This window comes from Epinephelus fuscoguttatus, linkage group LG3, assembly GCF_011397635.1.
Source record: "Epinephelus fuscoguttatus linkage group LG3, E.fuscoguttatus.final_Chr_v1".
NCBI classification, from domain to species: Eukaryota; Metazoa; Chordata; class Actinopteri; order Perciformes; family Serranidae; genus Epinephelus; species Epinephelus fuscoguttatus.
Genome location: NC_064754.1, coordinates 48,837,038 through 48,855,225, shown reverse-complemented (window position 1 = coordinate 48,855,225; position 18,188 = coordinate 48,837,038). Strand labels below are relative to the sequence as shown.

At 41.2% G+C, this 18,188-nt stretch overlaps 1 protein-coding gene across 5 annotated transcripts in view; it reads right to left on the bottom strand.

The window, feature by feature from the left end:
• Positions 1-18,188, bottom strand: part of sclt1 (sodium channel and clathrin linker 1) — a 165,772-nt gene that overhangs the window by 106,754 nt on the left and 40,830 nt on the right. The window lies entirely within an intron of this gene.

Sequence of the window (18,188 nt, the reverse complement as noted above, 5' to 3'; positions counted from 1 at the left end):
GTAGCGACCCTGTATATTTTATAAATATATTTTTTTATAGGACAGTGGTTATCAGCTGATGGCTTGCTCACCTCCAGACACACCCTCCAGTGCTATCGGCCAGCTGAGCCCAGGTAGACCGGCCCCTACATTATGCCGCTCCTGGCAGTATGGCGAGAGACGCCGGCGAGTGAGAAATGAGCGAGAAATCCTCCACGTATTCAGCCTACCACGGCATTTTACACCGCTCAAAGTCCACGGAATAGGTGCGCTTCCCTGAGGAATATCATCCATCCGGCCACCGGCCTCACCTCAGATTCCCCGCCACAGATATCAAGGGATCGTACAGAGCCTCCACGCCCGAAACAACGCCGGAGCGTTACGGCATTCACCCACGGTCCCATAAGTTGGCAAAAGCCGGGGGTTACTTTTCATTTCAATCAATCAATCAATCAGTCAATCAGTCAAACAATTTTATTTATAAAGCCCAATATCACAAATCACAATTTGCCTCACAGGGCTTTACAGCATATGACATCCCTCTGTCCTTAGGACCCTCGCAGCAGATAAGGAAAAACTCCCCCCAGAAAACCCTTTAACGGGGAAAAAACAGTAGAAACCTCAGGAAAAGCAACTGAGGAGGGATCCCTCTTCCAGGACAGACAGACGTGCAATAGATGTCGTACAGAACAGATCAACATAATAAATTAACAGTAATACATATGACACAGTGATGTGTATATTGATTTCTTGAGCCAAATTGTTTACATAAAGGGCAAATAAAGTCGAGGAGAGAACATCTCCTTGCTTAACTCCAAATGGAGTAGGAAACCAGTCAATTCTAAGATTATTTACCTGAATACAAGCGACTGGGTCCTTATATAGAGATTTAATTGCTCTATATAATTTACCACCAATACCAGAAGATATCAATTTATATTCCAAAAGGTTTATCCAATGAAAGGCTTTTTTTAAAGTTGACAAAACACACAAAAGTCTCTTTCTGCTCCTGTAATCTTGCTCTCACAATAGAAGATAAAACATAAATATTGTCAACACATGCCCCAACTGGAAACACTACACTGGAAATGAAACAAACCATGTAAAGTCCTAAGCATGCTGGGAGCTTTTAGGGCTTTGTTAGGAATCTCATCAACTCCTACAGCTTTATTTAATTTAGCTTTATCGACAGCCTTCTGCACCTCCTCTAACGTCATGTTATCATTCAGTATATGGTCAGAGCAATGCACTGCATTGTTCATATCATTCTCCAACTCACCCTTCAGTCTACAAACTTCATTTAAGAAGTGATCATTAAATAATAGAGGATTACTGCCATCATACAGATTACGATAATCCCTTTCCTACTGTTCATCAAATCAATTTCAAAAGGAGATTCACCGTCGTCCTTTAAAATTTCAAGAGGAATATGTGAACTCTTTTGAGGGCCAAGTTTATTTATTTCCATCCAGAATTGCTGTGGGTTTCTACTTTCTAGTTGTTCTAACTGAAGTGCTTGTCCTCTTCTGAAGCGTCTTTTGAAATACCTAAGCCTTCTATCAAAATTGAATTGACACTGTTTAAATTCATCTTTCAGATCCCTTTTCTTATGTTGCTCCTTACATTTAAGAAAATTTTTTTCTGCTGAGCGCAATTTAGTCCATAATTCATTTAGCTCAGTATTCCAATATGGACGCTTCATTCGATGACACTTCCTCAAAACATGTTTTTTGAGTGTTCCATGCTTGTCCATCTCCTTATACAACAGCTCACAGAGAAGATAATAACACTGGTCGATATAACCCTGTTTATTCTGACCACCTTCAAGCTGATGTAAAATCTCTAAGAGAGCCTTACAGCACATTTCAGAGGATAGAAAATTAACAGGGAAATTTCTATTTTGTCTCTTAACCTTAAACTCAGTACATACACTTTGAGGATTATTAAGGAGATTCCCCATTTGAAATCTTAAACACAATATTGAGTGGTCTGGCAGTCTACTGCGCTCATCAATCAGACTGAGAGCTTCATGTCCAACCCTCTCCACAAGATCAGAGGGAGTATAAACATTAAATTTAATACATGTATTAAGTTCAACACAGGGTGTCACAATATAATTCACTATAGCCTTTCCCCTGACAGAAAAAGAAGTAAAGTTATCATTCTCCGGATTCAACCTCCCATTAAGCACACAGCATTTTGAGTCCTTCAGGAATTCAGTGAAGACACCCCCATGACTATTCACACCTGTATCCAATATCACTTCTTCAATATAGTCTCCCAAGTCTGCGATGCAACTGTTAAAGTCCCCGCAGATATAGACAGAGTCTGCATCAGCAGAATAACTCAAAGCTATTAAATGATTAAAGAAAAGATCAGCGTTTCGACCCCATGTTGGCATTTCTGGTGATAAGTAGCAGGAAACTATAATAAAAGAATAACGTGACAATCGATGCTCAAAACATAAACAGAGGATTCCATCATATGATTTATCTGTTATGTTAACATCAAACTGGTCAAAAACCGTGTTCTTAACAAAAATACCAACACCACCAGAGGCTTTCACGGCTCTCCTGTGAGCAGTGCGATTATGACCAAACCACACAAATCCATCCATTTCTGGAGCATGGCAGGATAAATGAGTCTCATTTAAGCAAATGAAGTCGGGTTCAAGCAAAGCAGTACTTTCTGAGTTCACAGTTATTCAAAGTCTATCCATTAACATTCCATTGAAGTAAGCGAAACTGTTCATTTACTTGCTGGGCATATTCACCTCAAACCAGCCTCACTCCTCTGGCTGCGTTTTCCGTAGGTGCCCGCTTCACCAACTGGCCATTCCTCGCCACATAAAAATCTTTCCTGGCAAGTGTCTCTCTGAGAAGAGTCCTAAAATTATAATCCAACAGCCGTTCTGTATGCAATTTGGCGGATGAAACATAAACTCTCTGGTAGCGGTCGTGGCTCTTCAGCTGTGCTTTTCTCCTGAGCACCGCCACTTTCTCTTGCACCAATCTGAGTTCAGCTTTTACCAGCCCCGGCAGGCGGCCTCTTGTGTGTATGCGCTCCACTGCGACTGGGTCGGGAACTGGGTCACACTGAAGGCCCTCACGCAGTAGATCTTTCACGAGTGCCATCAGATCTTCATTTTCCGCGTGTGGTAATCCCACTATGATTGGTGAGACATCTGGATTGAACACATATTTCTTGTGTACGACTTTCTCGGCTACTTTCAGTTATAGTTACGCATTACTTTATCCAAAAAGTAACTGGGTTAGTAACTGAATTACTGAACTATAAAAGTAACTAATTACCTGGAAAAGTAATTAGACTTACTTTTTTATAAAATGCTCAAATATATCAAATTATTTGGACACCCCCCGGTTGAGAGAGACATGCTGACATACTGCAATAAGCATGTTGTGTCATTTCAGGTGTTTCTGCGATAGCGTCTCTGTGCTGCTCTAGCAAACTCCTACCAGCTTGCTTTCTGTTTTTCCTCACTTCAGTTGCTTAACATCTGCTTCACATCTTAACCCACACTAGTTCTGTTTAAAGGGAATTTTCGGTTTATTTCAACCTCTCTCCTATCGTCCTAAATTTGTTTCAAGTGACTAGTGACATAAAAGTAATAGTTAGCATGTTAGCCTAGATGCAGCTGGGGCGCATAGTAGCGTCAGACCTGTTAAAACGTAAGTGAACGGGCATACTTCAAGTGCAAAGTTAGTCCACTAAACAAGCTTTTTTTCCACAAAGAAGACCGCCTCATATCGTTAGGATAAATGTCAGAAAACATACAGAAAATGACATGTAAACGTGTTGTCTTACCTTACCGGTGCGGTGCCAAGTTTGTTTACATTTAGCTCTGCTTTCCAAAGCGCGGCCAAAATATGGCGAGCTCTAGATAAAGCCCAGCTGGATACTACTCCAGGTGGAGGTGTCTTGTCCTCAGTCACGAGCTCTCCTTTTTGGGTGCGTCCCAAGTCTCTTAAATTACTGCTAGTGCTACTGCTAGCTGACTTTGCTAGCTGTTTAGCCCCTCCCACCTAGGAAAAAATGCGAGGAGCTAGCGCTAGGAGCAATGAGCGAGCATTGTCAGCCTTACTCTGAAGCGTCACGTGAAGCAACGTCCATTCCTGATGATGGCGGCACAACTGGCTCTGCTCTTATACAGTCTATGGATCTGCTGCATAACGGAGCCAGCATTCATAGCGTACATCCCAAGTCCCATTATATTCGCTGATCAAAGCCGTAACCCCCTGCCCCCCGCCGTCATGACTTTGGTCACACAGTTTTGCATGTGTTACCATTGTTATTAAGACATTTGCCGAAGTTTGTGGTAATTACAGAACGGTCTGTAGCCCTGCCACTGTCACTGTGATGAGCATCATTATCATTATTATTATCATCATCATTATTATCACTATTATTAAATCCACTCGCCATCATTCAACAAGTCAGCTGCTGAGTGAATAAGACATCAGACCTGTCAGTCTACCTCAATCAATTCAATTTTATTTATAAAGCCCAATATCACAATTTGCCTCACAGGGCTTTACAGCGTACGACATCCCTCTGTCCTTAGGACCCTCACAGCGGATAAGGAAAAACTCCGCAAAAAACCCTTTAACAGGGAAAAAACGGTAGAAACCTCAGGAAGAGCAACTGAGGAAGGATCCCTCTTCCAGGACGGACAGACGTGCAATAGATGTCGTACAGAACAGATCAGCATGATAAATTAACAGTAATCCGTATGACACAATGAGACAGAGAGAGAGAGAGAGAGAGAGAGAGAGAGAGAGAGAGAGAGAGAGAGAGACAGACAGACAGACAGACAGACAGACAAACAGAGAGAGGTGCAGGACAGACGGTAATGACAGTAGCTTACAACAACATGAAAGTAATAATATTAATTAATATTAATATTAATAGGCTAATTAATATTACCTACAAGCTATTAAACATTATTCCACTCACATGACATGCAGGACAATTAATGATGGGCAAATGTGTTCGTGTGTGTGTATGCGTGGTGTTATATCAACACGTGTGGTTCTGGACATGAGCAGCTGCACATTTAACAGCCACACATTACCGACAGTCCGCTGAACAACGCAACGGATTGTGAATGAAATAAACTTAATTACAACATGACAGTCTTGCACGAAATATCATCAACGTTACTCTTTGTAGTCACGTAGGAATGTGAATTACAGCGTTTCACTGAAAAGAATGTATGTAACGGGTACACTTACGCTGTTTCTCCGCCATCTCGTTCAAATGAGCCAGGTGTAGGAGGCAGGTATTTATACGTCATGGCCTCAAGCTGAAAAAGACTTCCTGTTAGGAACCTCTCGACCATCCTAGCTCGTAGCTGCTTAAAGCTTGCTGCTAGCTCCTAGCGCTAGCTCCTCGCCGCACAAATAAGAGACTTGGGACGGCCTAGAAGATGGCTGACCTCGAACGACTTCCGGTTCAAGCGAGGAGCTAGCAGTAGCACTATAAAAATAAGAGACTTGGGACGCACCCTTTTTAACGACTTTCTTGCTAATCCTAGCTGTTGTTTACACGTTATTAGCCTTGATAGCTACATTAGTTTAACAGTTAGCAATGGCTTCTCCTTCTGCTCTTTCTTGCTCGGTGTGCCAGGTATTCAGTTATGCCTCTGTCTCTTTTAGCGACAGTGGTATTTGTAACAAGTGTAGTTTATTTGCTGCATTGGAGGCGAGGCTTAGTGAATTGGAAGCGCGGCTCCGCACCATGGAAAATTACTCAGTAGCTGCGGTAGTTAGCCAGCCCCCTGTAGCTGGCGTGGAGCCACTTAGCATGGCCTCTGCTAGCAGTCCCCCAGTAACCCCCGTGCAGCCGGGAGGCTGGGTAACTGTCCGGGAGAAACGTAGTACCAAGCCGAAGCCCACAGTTCATGTTTCCAACCATTTTTCCCCACTCAGCGACACAACCGCTGAGGACAAAACTCTGATTATTGGCAGTTCTGTTTTCCTCCTCAGCTGCTCTTCTGTCTGTCCCTAATTTCAAACTGACCACTATGGGTGGCAGAGCCTTCAGCTGCTCTGCACCCAGACTCTGGAACTCTCTGCCCCCCCATATCCGTCAGATTGACTCCACTGGACAAATTAAATCACAGCTTAAAACCCATCTGTTCAGACTTGCCTAACCAGTTTAATTTTCTGTCATGTATTTTATCTATTTTTAATGTTGTATTATTGGTATTTTTGTATGTTTTTATTGTAAGGTGACCTTGGGTGCTCAGAAAGGCGCCAACAAATAAAATTTATTATCATTATTATTATTATTATTATTATTATTACTATTATGAGAAACGTGAAGTTAGCAACACCAGCGGCCATAGTCAGATGTATCCTGGAAGCCAGAGCGGGCAACACTGAGTCAAATTTAAAACTGCTGGTTAAGGCTGGTAAAAATTAGTGTTGCTTTGGTGTGTGAATATGCTAAAACTATGTCGGACTCCGTAGTTTTCTCTGGACCCCTCCCAAATTCGAACACGGATGAGATGTTTAGCCGGAGAGACAGCATTCATCCCACTTTGGATGGAGCTGCTCTCATCTCTAGGAACCTGGCCAGGTTTAATAGCAATTCAAAACCCTGACAACCCAGAGTTGAGACCAGGAATCAGAGTCGCAGTCCTACACACTTTTCTGAGCTTCTAGTGCAGTTAACCACCCATAGTTTTATACAGACGGTGTCTGTCCCACGACCACCTAAACTATCTAAACCTAAAATCAAACAAAGAGGAGTTGTGCATAACAACCTCATAAAAATTAAAACCTCTTCTGTGACAGAAACACAAAACAGGAGAATTAAATACAGACGGTTAAATATCAGGTCTCTAACTTCTAAAGCAGTGTTAGTAAACAAATTAATATCAGATAATCATATTGATTTACTCAGCCTCACTGAAACCTGGCTGTGTCAAGATGAATATGTCAGTCTAAATGAATCCACTCCTCCCAGTCATAATAATACTCATATTGCTCGAGGCAGCGGCCAAGAAGGGGGAGTTGCAGCCATTTTTAACTCTAGTCTGTTAATCGGCCCTAAACCTAAGTTAGATTATAATTCATTTGAAAGCCTTGTTCTCAGTCTTTTACATCCGACCTGGAAAACCTTGCAGCCACTTTTATTTCTTATAGTAAACCGTGCTCCTGGCCCGTATTCTGAATTTGTATCTGAATTATTATTAGGGTCCAGGCAGCTAAGCTGCCAGAACACTATTGTAATCCTAGGTACTCTTCTTCTTTTTCTTCTTTCTTCTTCCGAGGAAATCATACTTCCCATGGGTGAAAACTCACCAAACTTTGCACAAAGGTCCAGTCCCATGCCAGATATCCTCAGCTGTAAATTCAAGCCAATAGTCCTGATGGTGGCACTACAGCAAGCCTCTAAAGTTCAAAACTTTGAAAATTCATAACAAATCAACCATACGTGCTACTTAACAACTTTCATCAAAATGTAGCCCCAGTACTAAAGAAACCTTTGTACATTTAAACCTATTAAAAATTATGAAGTTCATCACTCTGTTTTTTTTTTCAAAAACTGTAAAACTTCTTAAACCTATCTCCTACCACAATTTTTTGCTCAATTGACACCAAACTACTGAGCCTACAGTGCATCAAAATGTTTGACTGTAAACGGTACTGTAAACATATACATGCAAATTCTTGCTAAATAAATCTTCAATGTTCATGAAAAAAATGACAAAATTCTAGAGTCATGGTAGATGATGTGTGGCAAATTTCAGAATTTTATCTCAAAAAGTGAATTTTTGACAGCATTTTGAATTTTGCTCTAATGTGAACAATTGAAGTCAATATAAAAATGGCAATTTTAAACATCAGTTTTTCACTTATGGAGCAAATCAATCATTGTTACAAACAAATCACCAACATCTCCATGCTGTCTAGATGCAATATGTGTATTTTCAGATTTTTCTCTTAATAACTGAATGTTTTACAGTGGTTTCAAATCTGCCTTTCCATGCATGGATGGCTGCTTTCCTACACAACAGTGAATGGCTTACTCAATTGTGAAGCCACTGTTGAGGTGCTACTTGCCAATTAGCTCAGAGCGGTAGATGACCGTCTTAGGTTCCAGAGGTTGTGGATTCAAGCCTCAACTGGTGCAGAATTCACATTGTAATGTAATCATCTTCTTGTCCTCCAACTTATTGCTTAAAATTGCCTGAACGTGACTGATCACTGTGCAGCATCTTCAAGTCTTTTTTTCTGCTAGAAAATCTGCCTTCTCATGCTTGAAAATAAACCAAACTTTGCACAAAGATCCAGTGTCAATACTTCAGTGTGAAACCATCTGAGGCTTCTCACTTTGCACATAGCTCAACTAATTAAACATCAGTTTTTCACTTATGGAGCAAATCAATCATTGTTAAAATAAATTACCAACATCTCCATGCTGTCTAGATGCAATATGTGTATTTTCAGATTTTTGTTTCGATGACTGAATTTTTTACAGTGGTTTGAAATCTGCTTTTCCATGCATGGACGGCTGCTAAACCTGCATGTCTGGCTTAGTCAATTTGTGAAGCTACACATGAATTGTCACTGACTAATTAGCTCAGTGAGATAGAAGTTGATTCTTAGTCTCAGAGGTTGTGAGTTCAAGCCTCAGCTGATGAAAAAGGCAGATTGTGTTGCTAAATAAATGTTTTCCAATTCTTCTGCTTGTTGCTCAGAATTGCCTAAAAATGCCCGGACCCGACCCATCGCTGCGCAGCAGCTATAATTATTATCATTATTATTATTCAGTTTAGTTCTTAAATCAGACAAAATTATCATTGTAGGTGATTTTAATATTCATGTTGACGTTGATAATGACTCCCTCGCTACTGCATTTATCTCATTATTAGACTCCATTGGCTTCAGTCAGGGTGTGCATAAACCCACTCACTGTTTTAACCATACTCTCGATCTAGTTCTGAGGTATGGAATTGAAATAATAACCTAACAGCAGAGGTGGAAAGTAACTAATTACATTTACTCACGTTACTGTAATTGAGTAGTTTTTTTTGTGTAATTTGTAATTTTTCAGTAGTTTTTGAAATCTGTCATTTTTACTTTTACTTAAGTAAATTTTGACTTAAGTATTGTTATTTGCTACATTCGAAATCATATCCTTAACTAAGTAGTAAATTTAAAAAAAAAAAAAAAAAAAAAAAGTTTTCAGCTAAATGGAAATCAAAAGGGTGAATCTCGAAAATTTTGTGTGGAATTGACCCAGAACAAGCGGCCGGTGCTGGCGAGTTACTGGAGAGAGAGATGGAGGTGGGTGGGAGTACTTTGGCAGAAGCACAAGCAGATGCAGCAGTTGGAATGAACAAAGAAACGAACGAAACGAAAGAAAACCCCGCGTGCACAGTGCCGTTTAAAATTGTCGCTCTTGTGTGCTCACCTGTGTGTGTGTGTGTGCGTGCGCGCATTGGGGCCGAACTCCGCCGTGTGCGATACAGAGAGCAGAGAAGGACTGTAAAGGTGCGACCATGTAGAGACAGAAATGACATGCCGTCGTGTAAACAATATTAGTCATCACGTTATAAAGTGAAAAGTTTCACCGTATAACATGATAAATAGTATATTGTTATGTTATTATATGAAGCGTCCGTCGCGCAAAATAATATACTTTAGTTTATGAAGAGATAAGATGGAGCCCTCTCTTCTCATATGCTTTACTCACAAGTGTGTGAATTGACCTGGATATGAAACGTCCATAGCACCAAATAATATAACGGTAGTTTCTAAAGAGCTAAGACAAAAAAACTACAAATAAATCAGCAGCGGCGGTCATATTTCAGCAGCAGAGCACCACCGCGGCTAGTTGCATATAGGGGAAACACTGTTGCTCAATGGATTTGTTCTGTTTTGGAATACACAGTATTCTTCCAAATTAGTGTTACTGTAGCCAATTTTAATATTCAGAATTTCGCTTCGACAAGCTCTCTTTTTTGACCATACACCTGTTTCCATCCTTGAGAATAATACCCAACAACATTGCTCAAAAAGTTGCTTTGTGTATCATCAGTCTAACAGTTGTGTTGTTGAGTCAAAATGAATGCAATATTAGACAAAACTGACAATGCAAATGCAAAATAAGTATGGCATATTGCCTTTGACTAATATTATATTGATATGATGAACCTATACTGCGAGTCTCACAATGGGCCTCATTCACAAACAGTGCGTACGCACAAATCTGTGCTTAAACTGTGCGTACGATCGTTTGACGCACAAATCCGGTATTCATCAATATTTTCTTACCCGAATTTGTCCTTACTCTGTGAACAAATTTAGAACTGCCTCAGACTATGCATACGCACAAATGAGGAAGGCCGAACTGACTTAGAAAATGCAAACACATGCCTTGTAAGTACATGCAGAGCCTTTAAAACCACATTCATTAAAAAGAGATTTAATTAACATTTTTTTAAATCATTAATTTACTAATATATTAGCCAAATTAATTATTAAATAACCATAAAATTGACACACTTTCACCCTCATCATGACAATTAAAATATTCAACGATAAGAACAGTCCTAGTTTACAAAGGAATATATGAGAATGCACATTTCGAAATGTAGGCCTTACAGTTTTGGCTGTAATTGTTTTGGCCATAATGATCACCCACTCCCAACAATTTCTTGTGTCGTGAAATTACGCATCTGTGGCCAAAGGCAATTGGTTAATTGGTAGCATGCTAAAGGTCATGCAGGGTTTATAAACGATTCTGATTCACCTGAGCAGGTGTTAAGATGGCATATCTAGCCTTGCCAGAGGATATTGCAGCCCGTGCCCCGAGGAGAGAGCACGTATTCAGGGACCGACACAACATGTTCGAGGAAAATGATGAATGGCTTATCAGCCGTTTCCAATTGCCAAGGCATGTGCTACTGCAACTCTGCGATTCTCTGGAGCATCTAAATCACCCAACACGCCGTTCTCATCCGATACCTCATCAGGTGCAAGTCCTGTCCACCCTCGGTTTCCTGGCTGCAGGTACATTTCAGAGAGAAATAGCAGACTGGGCTGGGATTTCACAACCCTCTCTGAACCGTGTCATCCCACGGGTATTAAATGGCATCCTAAGGCTATTGCCTGAATATATCAAATTCCCATATGATGGACATAATCAAACCTATGTGAAGAGAGAGTTCCATGGCATAGCTGGAATGCCAAATACAATTGGTGCTATAGACTGTACCCATGTGCGCATCAAAGCTCCATCGATTGACTCAATGCAATACATGAACAGAAAAAACTATCACTCCATCAACGTGCAGATGATCTGTAATGCTGACTGCCATATCTCTACTAAAAAAGCCCACCCTGGATCCAGAGGTGTTACCCAACTATAGACCAATATCTAATCCTCCCTTTATGTCAGAGATCCTTGAGAAAGTAGTTGCAGACCAGCTGTGTGATTTTCTCCATGATAATAATTTATTTGAGGAATTTCAGTCAGGATTTAGAGTGCATCATAGCACTGAGACAGCACTAGTTAAAATTACAAATGACCTTCTGATGGCTTCAAACAAAGGATTTGTCTCTGTACTTGTTTTATTAGATCTTAGTGCGGCGTTTGACACAATTGACCATCAAATTCTACTGCAGAGACTGGATCACTTAATTGGCCTAAAAGGTTCTGCACTGAGCTGGTTTAAATCTTATTTATCTGATCGTTTTCAGTTTGTTGACGTTCATAATGAATCATACTCACGTACCAAAGTTTGTTTTGGAGTTCCGCAAGGTTCCGTGCTCGGACCAATCCTATTTACTCTATATATGCTTCCTTTAGGTAACATCATTAGAAATCACTCTATAAATTTCCATTGTTATGCGGATGATACTCAGTTGTATTTATCGATGAAGCCAGAAGAAAGTAATCAATTAACTAAACTCCATAACTGCCTTAAAGACATAAAAACTTGGATGAGCACCAGTTTCCTGATGTTAAATTCAGACAAAACTGAAGTTATTGTTCTTGGCCCCAAACAACTCAGAGAATCTGATGACATAGTTTCTCTAGATGGCATTGCTCTGGCCTCTAGCACTACCGTAAGAAACCTCGGAGTAATATTTGATCAAGATTTGTCTTTTAATTCTCATTTAAAACAAACCTCACGGACTGCATTTTTTCATCTGCGTAATATTGCGAAAATCAGGCCTATCCTGACCTGAAAGGATGCAGAAAAATTGGTCCACGCTTTTGTTACCTCTAGGCTGGATTACTGTAACTCTCTATTATCAGGTAGCTCTAGTAAGTCCTCCAGCTAATTCAGAATGCAGCCGCACGTGTACTAACAGGAACTAAGAAACAAGATCATATTTCTCCTGTTTTAGCTTCGCTGCACTGGCTCCCTGTAAAATCCAGAATTGAATTTAAAATCCTACTGTTAACTTATAAAGCTCTAAATGGTCAAGCTCCGTCATATCTTAGAGAGCTCATAGTGCCATATTATCCCACCAGAACACTGCGCTCGGAGAACGCAGGGTTACTCGTGGTCCCTAAAGTCTCCAAAAGTAGATCAAGAGCCAGAGCCTTCAGCTATCAGGCTCCTCTCCTGTGGAATCATCTTCCTGTTACGGTCCGGGAGGCAGACACCGTCTCCACATTTAAGACTAGACTTAAGACTTTCCTCTTTGATAAAGCTTATAGTTATGGCTGGCTCAGGCTTGTCCTGTACCAGCCCCTAGTTAGGCTGACTTAGGCCTAGTCTGCCGGAGGCCCCCCTATAATACACCGGGCACCTTCTCTCCTTCTTTCTCTCTCTCTCTTTCGTATTCTATTAGTGCATCTTGCTAACTCGGCCATTCTGGATGTCACGAACTCGGCTTCTTCTCTGGAGCCTTTGTGCTCCACTGTCTCTCAGATTAACTCATATCGCAGCGGTGCCTGGACAGCGTGACATGTGGGGTTGTGCTGCAGCCGTGGTCCTGCCAGATGCCTCCTGCTGCTGCCATCATTAGTCATACTTGTACTGTTATTATACACATATGACTATTGTCACACATGTATACTGCCAGATATTAATACATACTTTCAAGATATTGTACCATAGTAGCCAGAACTATAACTATAATATTATTACTTTCAATAATGTTGTTGTAAGCTACTGTCATTACCTGCATCTCTCTCTCTCTCTCTCTCTCTCTCTCTCTCTCTCTCTCTCGCTCTCTCTGTCTCATTGTGTCATACGGATTACTGTTAATTTATTATGCTGATCTGTTCTGTACGACATCTATTGCACGTCTGTCCGTCCTGGAAGAGGGATCCCTCCTCAGTTGCTCTTCCTGAGTTTTCTACCCTTTTTTTCCCCCGTTAAAGGGTTTTTTTTGGGGAGTTTTTCCTTATCCACTGCGAGGGTCATAAGGACAGAGGGATGTCGTATGCTGTAAAGCCCTGTGAGGCAAATTGTGATTTGTGATATTGGGCTTTATAAATAAAATTGAATTGAAAATTAAATATCCTTAACGCTGTGGCCTGCTGACCAGGAGGCACCCACGACTCATTTATTTTGCAAAACAGTACAGTGGGAATGCGTTTGGAGGCAGGGGCTGTGAGAAGTGGATGGCTTGTTGGTGAGCATCTTTTGTTCTATTTCAATTGTTTTTAGTTAGTATTTTCAGTGAGTCTCTAATCTGTTAATGCTAAAATGTTATATTGTTTAGGTGACCGGGGATATGGCCTTAAAACATGGCTGATGACACCATACGCAAACCCTGAAACCCCTCAAAAGGTGCGCTATAATAACATACATGCCCACACACGCGCCGTAATAGAGCACACTTTTGGCGTGCTTAAGGGCCGTTGGATGTGTTTGGATACAGCCAGTGGCAAACTACTGTAAACCCCTGAGAAGGTGTGCAAGATCATCCTGGCATGCTGTGTCCTCCACAAACTTGCAATGACCCATGGCATTCCTATAAGACCCAGCATGGAGCCACAAATCTACGCGCAAGAGGACCCACAGTCACATGTGGGACCTCCTGCCAGGGATGCAATTCAGGCCCGTCATGAATTGATGCAGCGTCTTAAAAGGGATAGTGCACCCAAAAATGAAAATTCAGCCATTATCTACTCACCTATATGCCGATGGAGGCCCTGGTGAAGTTTTAGAGTGCTCACATCCCTTGCGGAGATCAACGGGGGGAACGGGCAGCACACCTAATGGCACCGGCGCCCCAGACTAACGTCCAAGAACACAAAATTGAATCCACACAATCTCCATACTGTTCATCTGTAGTGATCCAAGTGTGCTGCAGCCGCGACATAAAAAGTTGTTTCGAAAACGTCTCTGTTTTTAGCCTCACTGTAGCCTGTAGCTCTGACTGCTTCTCTGTGCTCCGCGTTCATGTGTGCACGCTCAGGGTAATCGGTGATGCACGGTCTCTGAAGAGCAGCAGTCTCGTCAGTACTGATGTCCAGATTCTCTAGTGCAGGCATCGCCAATTCCCAGTCTGAGCAGCAAAGACTTTCCTCACCCGTTGGCACTGCTTTGCATTTGAAACAACTACACCACCAGATTTCCAGTGCTCAAATCCGGTATTCTGCGGCTGGCTGAGGGTTAGGCTCATGAGCTGCAGCGGCTGCTTCGTCCAGTAGCCTGAGTTCCGTCCGTATACTCGGGCTCAAAGAAATACGGCTCAACAAAGAAATGCAGTTCCTCATCATTTTCAAAGTCTTCAGACATGTTGGGCTGTCTTTGCTAAAAGACCGTGGTGCAAATTATCTTTTAACAAATGTGGCTACCGTTGTCTCCCCCTGCAGTGCACATCTCATGTGATGTAAACACGGGTGAGCAAAGCTCATGCTTTCGCTGGTCTCGCGCAGGCGTGCACACATGGACACGGAGCAGAGAAACAGTCAGAGCTACAGGCTACAGTGAGGCTAAAAACAGTTCGTATGACGTTTTTCGAAACAACTTTCTATGTCGTGGCTGCAGCACACTTGGATCACTATGGATGAACAGTAAGGAGATTGTGTGGATTCAATTTTGTGCTCTTGGACATTAGTCTGGGGCGCCGTCTGCCATTAGGTGTGCCATCCACTCCGCCCACCGATCTCCGCAAGGGATGTGAGCACTCTAAAACTTCCCCAGGGCCTCCCTTGGCATATGGGTGAGTAGATAATGGCTGAATTTTCATTTTTGGGTGCACTATCCCTTTAATGATGGTAAGTTACAATGTGTAATTTCAAAATGCAAACTGAATAAGTTATGATTCTTCCTTCGGCTTTGTCTACATTGTATTAAGTAAATTAAACACACAGCACTTCAATACACATGCACTTATTTATTGGTGAGGATATTCAATGATTGTTTCAGTGTTTTGTTTATGTTATTTATGCCTGTCGTTTCCTTCACTGCATCCAGGAGAGCCAGCTGATTTTGGACAACCTCGCCAGTCAGGACGTGGGCATGCCGACGAGAGTCCTGAGGCGTGCTCTGAGGCGTTGACCGTGGGGCTGGTTGCTGGGAGTGAGAGGTCGACGGCACTGGTTCATCCACTGCATCGTCTGGGGTTACGATTCATATTAAGTTGTTAAATTGTTGGAAACGGATTTGCCATTTTCATTTGAATAAAATGTTTTTCGGATTGACTTGTGCCTGTTAGGAACACACATAATTGCAAATATAACAGCAACGTTACCTTGGGGTTCTCCTTGGATGTCATCACTTTCACCTTCATTTTGTGGACATATTCCATGAATGGTTGTTTGTCCAATTATTGCTGCTAGTCTCTCATCATGTGGCATTAGATCAGGTGGACCTTGTCCTCCACCAGTCTCCTTCTTTTTCTTCTGGTTCATAATGCGTTTTTGGCATCAACTTTTATGTCGAACCACTTTTTTTTTCACCTGGGCCACAGTGCGCTTCTCCGGGGATACTACGTTGACAGCCTTGGTTACTGCAGTCCAGGCATCTTTTTTTTTTTTTTTAACATGGTCACCCCCGAGGAGACACTCTGGAAATATATTCCTTTTCTGGCTTCCACCTCGGACACAATTGTTTCTATTTTTGTGGTTGTAAAGTTCTTTTGTTTTTTGCCTTTTGGCGCCATCTCTTATAACAAACTGTGAAATTTACTTCTCTCCTTGTGTAACCGCTAGGCAAGTGGTTTCCCTATATGGAGAAATAGGGGCGCGGTAGTATGCTAATCACAAATTGCGAGCACGGGCCTGTCAATTTAGAATAATTCTGATTCACACACATATGCAAGGTGGTGAGAACAAAATTGGCCGGTGTCATGAATCCCACGGTGATTTTGCGTATGCACTTATTTTGTGCGCAAAGTAAGAACATTTCCACGCACAGTGAATGAGGCCCAGTGTGACTATTGCACAAGAACACATTGCAATGGTGATGCTCTAATGATATTGTGCAGCCCTAAATTGAATTGAATTCTATGGTTCATCATAACCAGTTTTTGGATTGGATTTATGACCCCTGGACCATTCTTGCACTGCATAGGAGTGACCCCCATCAAGTTGTTGGAAGTAACTAAGTAACTTCTACTTTAAGTACATTTTAAACCAACAACTTTTTACTTTTACTTGAGTAGATTTTTTCGATGGGTAGCTTTACTTGTACTTAAGTAGAATTTCATCAAAGTAAAGGTACTTTTACTTGAGTAGAATATTTCAGTACTTTTTACACCCCTGCCTAACAGTCTTTCCACAGAATCCCTCGCTATCAGATCATTATTTAATTACTTTTGATTCCTTCTTACTCGATTACATGCCACTCAGCAACAGTTACAATACTAGATGTTGCTGCTGTCACAAAATTTAAGGACATGATTCCATCGTCGTTAAATATATATACCATGTCCTTTAGTAAGTTTAAACTCTCTCGAATTGATCATCTTATCGATAGCGCCGTAGGTTTGCTTCGAACAACACTCGACCCTGTAGCACCTCTTAAAAATAAGTTAACAAAGCAAAGAAAGTTCGCTCCTTGGTACAACTCTCAAACTTGTAAGTGAAAACAAATATCACGAAAATTTGAAAGGAACTGGCGATTAACCAAACTGGAACTGTCTGTCTGGGCAGACAGTCTCAAAACGTATAAGAGGTGCCTCCGCAATGCCAGAGCAAACTATCACTTAGCATTAATAGAAGAAAATAAGAACAACCCCAGATTTCTTTTCAGCACTGTAGCCAGGCTGACTGAGAGTCACAGCTCTATTGAGCCTTGAATTCCTTTAGCCCTTAGCAGTAATGATTTTATGAGTTTTTTTAATGACAAAATTCTAACTATTAGAGGCAAAATTCATGACCTCTTGTCCTCAGATAGTACTTATTTGCCCTCAGACACAGCTGTATGACCTAATATATATTTAGATTGCTTCTCCCCGATTTCTCTTCAACAACTGACCGCAATGATTTCTTTATCTAATCATCAACATGTCTTTTAGACCCCATCCCAACTAGGCTACTTAAGGAAGTCTTACCTTCAGTTAACATTCACTTATTAGACATGATCAATATATCTTTATTAACAAGCTATGTACCACAGTCCTTTAGGGTAGCTGTAATTAAACCTCTTCTAAAAAAGCCCACCCTGGATCCAAATGTGTTAGCCAACTATAGACCAATATCTAATCTTCCCTTTCATTCAGAGATCCTTGAGAAAGTAGTCACACGCCAGCTGTGTGACTTTCTCCATGATAATAATTTATTTGAGGAATTTCAGAGCCAGGATTTAGAGTGCATCACAGCACTGAGACAGCACTAGTTAAAATTACAAATGATCTTCTGATTGCTTCAGACAAAGGACTCGTCTTTGTACTTGTTTTATTAGAACTTAGTGCAGCATTTGACACAATTGACCATCAAATTCTGCTACAGAGACTGGAACATTTAATTGGCCCAAAAAGGTTCTGCACTAAGCTGGTTTAAATCGTATTTATCTTATTGTTTTCAGTTTGTTCATGTTCATGATGAATCCTTACATACTAAAGTTTGTTTTGGAGTTCCACAAGGTTCTGTGCTCAGACCAATCCAAAGACTAATTCAGAATGCAGTGGCATGTGTACTGACAGCACTACACTAAGAAACCTCAGAGTAATATTTGATCAAGATTTGTCTTTTAATTTCCATTTAAAATAAACCTCACAGACTGCATTTTTTCATCTGTGTAATATTGTGAAAATTAGGCC